Source organism: Suricata suricatta, chromosome 9 (assembly GCF_006229205.1).
Source record: "Suricata suricatta isolate VVHF042 chromosome 9, meerkat_22Aug2017_6uvM2_HiC, whole genome shotgun sequence".
Taxonomy (NCBI): domain Eukaryota; kingdom Metazoa; phylum Chordata; class Mammalia; order Carnivora; family Herpestidae; genus Suricata; species Suricata suricatta.
Genome location: NC_043708.1, coordinates 72,118,365 through 72,124,293, shown reverse-complemented (window position 1 = coordinate 72,124,293; position 5,929 = coordinate 72,118,365). Strand labels below are relative to the sequence as shown.

Below are 5,929 nucleotides of genomic sequence, written 5' to 3'. Positions count from 1 at the left end.
TAGATCTCCTGACCCTTAAATCAACAATGTTACCACTATACCATGTTTCTAACTTTCTTGATCTGGGGATAGTCAGCCACTTGTCACCAATATCTGAGACTTTCCAGAGGTGCCTTGATAAGAGCTTTATTTGTTTCTAGTTACTGTGGTGACTTAATGTCTACATATTCACTGAACTTAATTCCTCTGTCCTGAAGTATGAGCTGAATTTATGATTCATTTTTTAACATTTATTTATTTTTTAGAGAGAGAGACAGACAGAGTATGAGTGGGGCAGAGGCTAAGAGAGAAGGGGAGGTACAGAATCTGAAGCAGGTTCCAAGTTGTCATCACTAAGCCTGATGTGGGGCTCGAGGTCACAGACTGTGAGATCATGACCTGAGCCAAAGTCAGACACTTAACCAACTGAGCCACCCAGGCACCCCAGTGATTCATTTCTAGTTGATTAAATGTGACGGCACGTGATCAAAGTAGTAGCATACTGCTTCTAAGATAAGCTGAAAGGAAGAAGAAAAAAACCCAAAGCTTCTTCCTTGCTCTTGCTCTTGAATCACTTGCTCTGGGGTAAGCCAGTTGCCATGTCATGGGGACACTCAAAGAGCCCTTGTGGTGAGGAGCTGAGGTCTCCTGGTAACATAAGTAAGGAACGAGGCTTCTCCCAAAAGCCACATGAGTGAGCTCTCTTGGAAGTGGATTATCCAGCCCAATCAAGCCTCTCGATGACTGCTACCCTGGCTAAAATCTTCATGGTAACCTCATGAGAAACCTTGAACCAGAACCACCCACATACTTTCATCTTTTTTATGTCCAGATATACATGCACACATGTATATCTTTAAAAGCATGATTGGAATCAAATACTACTGCAGCTTTCTATTATTTTTTTAAAATATTTTTCACATGTCTGAAAGAATACCAGACTCACAGAGAAGTTTCAAGTACAGTACAAAGAATGTTTTTTTCTAAACCATTAGTTATCTTTCTTACAAACAAGGACATGTGCTTATATATAACTACAATGCAACAGTCCACCAAGACATTAACATTATGCTACCATCTAGTGCAGACTCTATTTAAATTTTTTTCTTAATTTAAATTTTAGTATGTTAACATACAGTACAATATTGGTGTCAGGAGTAGAGTCCAATGATTCATCGCTTATATACAACAGCCAGTGCTCATCACAACCAATGCCCTCCTTAATACCCATCACCCATTTAGCCCACCTCCTACCCACCTGCCTCACTCCATCAACCCTCAGTTTGTCCTCTATTTTTACGAGTCTCTTGTGGTTTGTTTACCCCCCTTACCATATGTAAATCTGTTTTGTTTTTTAAATTCCACATATGAGGGAAGTCATATGGTATTTGTCTTTCTCTGGTTGACTTATTTCACTTAGCATAGTACACTCTAGCTCTATCCATGTAGTTCCAAATGGCAAGCTTTCATTCTTCTTGATGGCTGAGCAATATTCCATTATATAAATACCATGTCTTTATTCATCCATCAGTTGATGGACATTTGGGCTCTCTCCATAGTTTGGCTATTGTTGATAATGAGACTATATTCAAATTTTACCATTTATCCCAATAATGTTATTTTTTAGCAAAATAATCCAATTCAGAATCATGTGTTTCTTTTAGTTGTCATGTATCTCTCCTTATGCTCTTTGGTTCTGATCTAGATCCTTGGGCTTTCTTTGATTCATGACTGACTCTTTGGAAGGTTATATGCCAGTTATTTTGTACCTATTTTTTTCTAAGTAGGCCTCACCCCCAGCATGGAACCCAACACAGGGTTGAGGTTCAAACTCACAACAGTGAGATCAAGATCTGAGCTGAGATCAAGAGTTAAACCAACCGAGCCACCCAGGCACCCAAGGCCAGTTATTTTGTAGAATGCCCCTCAGTGTGGGTTTGTCCTGATTAGATTCAGATTCTACATGGAAGTGATGTGTGTTCTTCCCACTGCATTCAGTGCAGTGATGTTTACTTTGTTCACTTGATTAAGGTAGAATTTGCCAGGTTTCTCTACTAAGGTTACCATTACTTTTCTCTTATAACTAGTAATAAGTAATAAATATTTTGTGGTGGATCTACTTTGGAATTGGAAGTATTTAATTCTTTTTCACATTTTAAATGTACTTATTTATTTCTATCAATAGAGACTCATGGTTTCCTGCTTTATTCAAGGAACTATATAATCTATCCCCAAATTAGTCAGTGAAAATCCTTTAAATCTGGCTCCTGGGTGCTGTTGCCATGCCCCCATTATTCTTTAGGCACTTCCTTGCTTTGAGAAACAACACGATGCCCTAAGCTCACCTTATGCTTCCCCTGTCCTGGAACCAGCCATTTTCCCAAAGACACCTGGTTGTTTCAGTGGAGAACAGTGTTTTGTGTTTATGGTTATTGGGGTGAGAAAACTCCAAGACTCTGTCAGTGGGCAGAGCTTGGGAATACAGCCAAAAGGTCCAATTACACACACACACACACACACACACACACACACACACACATGTGCGCGCGCACGCGTTTTTAAAAATTTATTTACATTAAAAACCATGAGTTCACACCAATACCTCCAATTCCAGTCTAACCCCAGAGAGCTCATATTAGGTTTCTCCCCTTCCACATTTTTATCTCCATTTCCAAATTTATAGCCCCCTTCTCCCTTAGTTTCTCTAACATATTGACATATTTGATCAATCTCCATGTATGCAACCAATTTTCCATTGCTGCCACTGTCCCCTTTCCATATGGATGCCCTTTCCCTACTCTGATTCTGACACTCTGTGGGAGGCTGCCCCCCACCATGGATGCTCCCTATCTCAGTTTCCAAACCTCACGATAGGTCACCCTCTGAGTGAACACCTCTTCTAGCTGCTCAAGCTCTAACTCTCCATGCTGGATTCCCCGCCTCATACCTCCCCCCAGCTCCATCTCACCCCCTATATGAATGCCCTATTCACCTGTCTCCGGTTCTGCCTTCCTATTCTCCATGCCAGCTGGCCCCTCCTTGTGAATGCCTACCTTGCTCTACCCCATGTAATGGCTTCAGGACAAAATTGTATAGGAAGGGAAGAAAGGGGAAATAAAGGGAGGAAAGCAAAGAGAAGGGAAGAGAAGTGAAAATAAGCAAATGAAAGGGAAGAAGTGTTATATAATTTTTAAGTTAAAATTATACATTAGCATTTTCTAGACTTAAAAAAATTTACTAGCTATATATTATTTTATTTTATTAATGCAATATGATTTATTTAACACTGTCCTTACTTTTGGACATTGAAGTGACTTCCAATGATAAGTAATTTGCACAGGTGCCTTTTCCTAAAACAAATTCCTCTGAGTGGAATTTTTAGGTCAGAGTATAAATAATCTTAGAGTTGAGGCCCTTCTAGGTTTTCACACATCCCCTTTCAGTAAAGTTGTACTTATAACCCCACTACCAGTACACAGAATGGACCTGTGCCCCCCGTATATTTTGCATAATTTGGCATTATCTTTTATTTTAATCTCTGACAGTTTGATAGGCAAAATATAGCTTCTCATTATCACATAACTTTGCATATCTTTTACTGAACAGGCCATTTCTCTCTCTCTGTCTCTCTGTCTCTCTCTCTTTTTTCTCTCCTTCTCTCTCATGGGCCATTTCTAAACAAATTTTTAGTGATTTGGTGTCTCTTCTTCCCTGAGATTCTCTCCGCTTCCTGACACAAACCCTTATGAATCTGATTTTCACACACACACTCTTTTATACTCCGTAAACTCTTTAAAGCTGAGTAGATTGTTCATGATGGCTGCATGGCATCTCCAGTCATGCACTCAGCATGTTGAATCTGGGACCGTTTAGGAAGATATCCAGAGAAGATATGGATCAGGAATTTCTCCTAGAGAAAATTTCCTCGAGGGAAATTATATCACAGTGCTCAGTTTGTGTAGGCACCATGAATGTCTCCTTATTCACCAATGTTTAGTCTTGCCACACACCCTTTTGTGGGTGATGCCAGCATCAGTGTTTACCGTTTGTGAGATTATCTATAGCAGCCTGGACTGGCTGCTCCCACCCCAGGCTTTTCCTCACTGCCTCCGCTCTTAGAATCTATTTGTTTTTCCCAGATTAGTCACCTCAACCACTTTTGAAGTGACTCTTTTAATGTTAATCCTAGAATGAAAAGAGATTTAGTTAAAATCCCAAGATTATATTAAAAAAAAAAAGAGCAAGCCATTTGTAAAATGGGAACTTTTCCCCTTGGAAGGCCCTGTTTAATGGTGACTCATGTTTTTTATTCTGAATAGACAGCATCACATCCAGAAATAAGCAAATATTCTCACTGGGAACACTGCAATTCCCCAGTTTCATAGGTCTTAGATTCTTCACAGCTGTAGTCACTTAAACTCATCTTGTAGAATCCGGGACATGGTGTTTCCCCTAAACACAGGTGTTGTTAGGACACACTCAGCAGAAGACAGATCTTCCCTTGGGTTATGCTTTTTTTTTTTTAAATTGTGGTAAAATATATGTAAACATAAAAATTGCCATTTGATTATTTAAAAATATACAGTTCAGTGGCATTAACTACATTCACAATGCTGTGAAACCATCACTACCATCTATTTCTAAAACTTTTTCATCATCTCAAACAAAAACTCACTCAGATCACATCTTGTATTTATCAAAGTAATACACACAGAGTTCAAAGCTACAGTCTCTTTTCCCACCACTTTCTGCCTCCAGTCCAAGTCTCAGGAGACACCACTTCCGGCGCTGGGTAATTTCTTGACTTTATCTTTTGATCCTGATACTGATTCTTTTGTTCCCCATGACACTTCTATATTTATTTTACAAGTGTTTATCATTTTTCTATTGTTACCTTTTCATAGCATTTGTTTTTGTTTTATGAAAGTAACAGCTCCCCCAATTACTCAGAAGACACTAACTTGAGGTCTAATTATTAATTGTTATGATTTTATCCTGTAGTTGCTGCCTCTTGATGTTTGCTTTTACTCCATTTTTTTAAAAACTGCAATCTTAGCAACTTCCCTGACTCCCCCCTCCTGGGGTCATGGAACCTCACGCCCGGGAATTGCAGATCCCAATAAAGTCTTTCTTGGCTCAATTAAAAAAAAAGAAAGAAAAAAAGAAAAAAAAAACAAAACCCTGCAATCTTAAAGAGATATAGAAACCATTCAATATGTGAATAAAGTGGACTTTGCAAACAAATAGGACTAATTTGGTAGCCTTGGAAAAGTAAATTTCTCTCTTTTCTTTTAATTTTTTAATGTTTATTTATTATTGAGACAGAGAGAAACAGAGCATGAGTAGGGGAGGGGCAGAGAGAGAGAGGGAGACACAGAATCCAAAGCAGGCTCTAGGTTCTGAGCTGTGAGCACAGAGCCCGATGCGGGGCTCAGGCCCATAAACCGTGAGATCATGACCCGAGCCAAAGTCAGTTGCTTAACCCATTGAGCCACCCAGACACCTCAAAGGTAAATTTTTCTTTAAAATAAAGAGAACTCAGGGAAGCCTGGGTGGCTCAGTTGGTTAAGTGTCTGACTCTTGGTTTTGGCTCAGGTCATCATATCAGGGTTCATGAATCGCTTCTCGGCCTTTTGGCTAAGATCAAGTGTAGTATCTGTTCTTATCAGTTTAATATCAGGGTTCATAAGTTCCAGCCCTGCATCGGGCTCCGTGCTGACAATGCAGAGCCTGCTTGGGATTCTCTCTCTGCCCCTCCCTTGCTTGCACTGTCTTTCTCAAAATAAATTAATAAGTTTTAAAATAATAATAATAAACTATTAAAGAATTTGCTTACATATATACACATATATAAGCATATACATATATGTGCAGATGTGTGTGTGCACGTGTTTGTGTAATACCAGGGAAATGGTAGATGCTGAATTTATGGTGCGTCTAAATTTTTTTT

The 5,929-nt window shown here is 39.2% G+C and overlaps 1 pseudogene; it reads left to right on the top strand.

Annotated features, from left to right (window-relative positions):
- The first annotated feature begins 5,596 nt into the window (after positions 1 to 5,596).
- Positions 5,597 to 5,725, top strand: LOC115303292 (annotated as a pseudogene).
- The last annotated feature ends 204 nt before the right edge of the window (positions 5,726 to 5,929 follow it).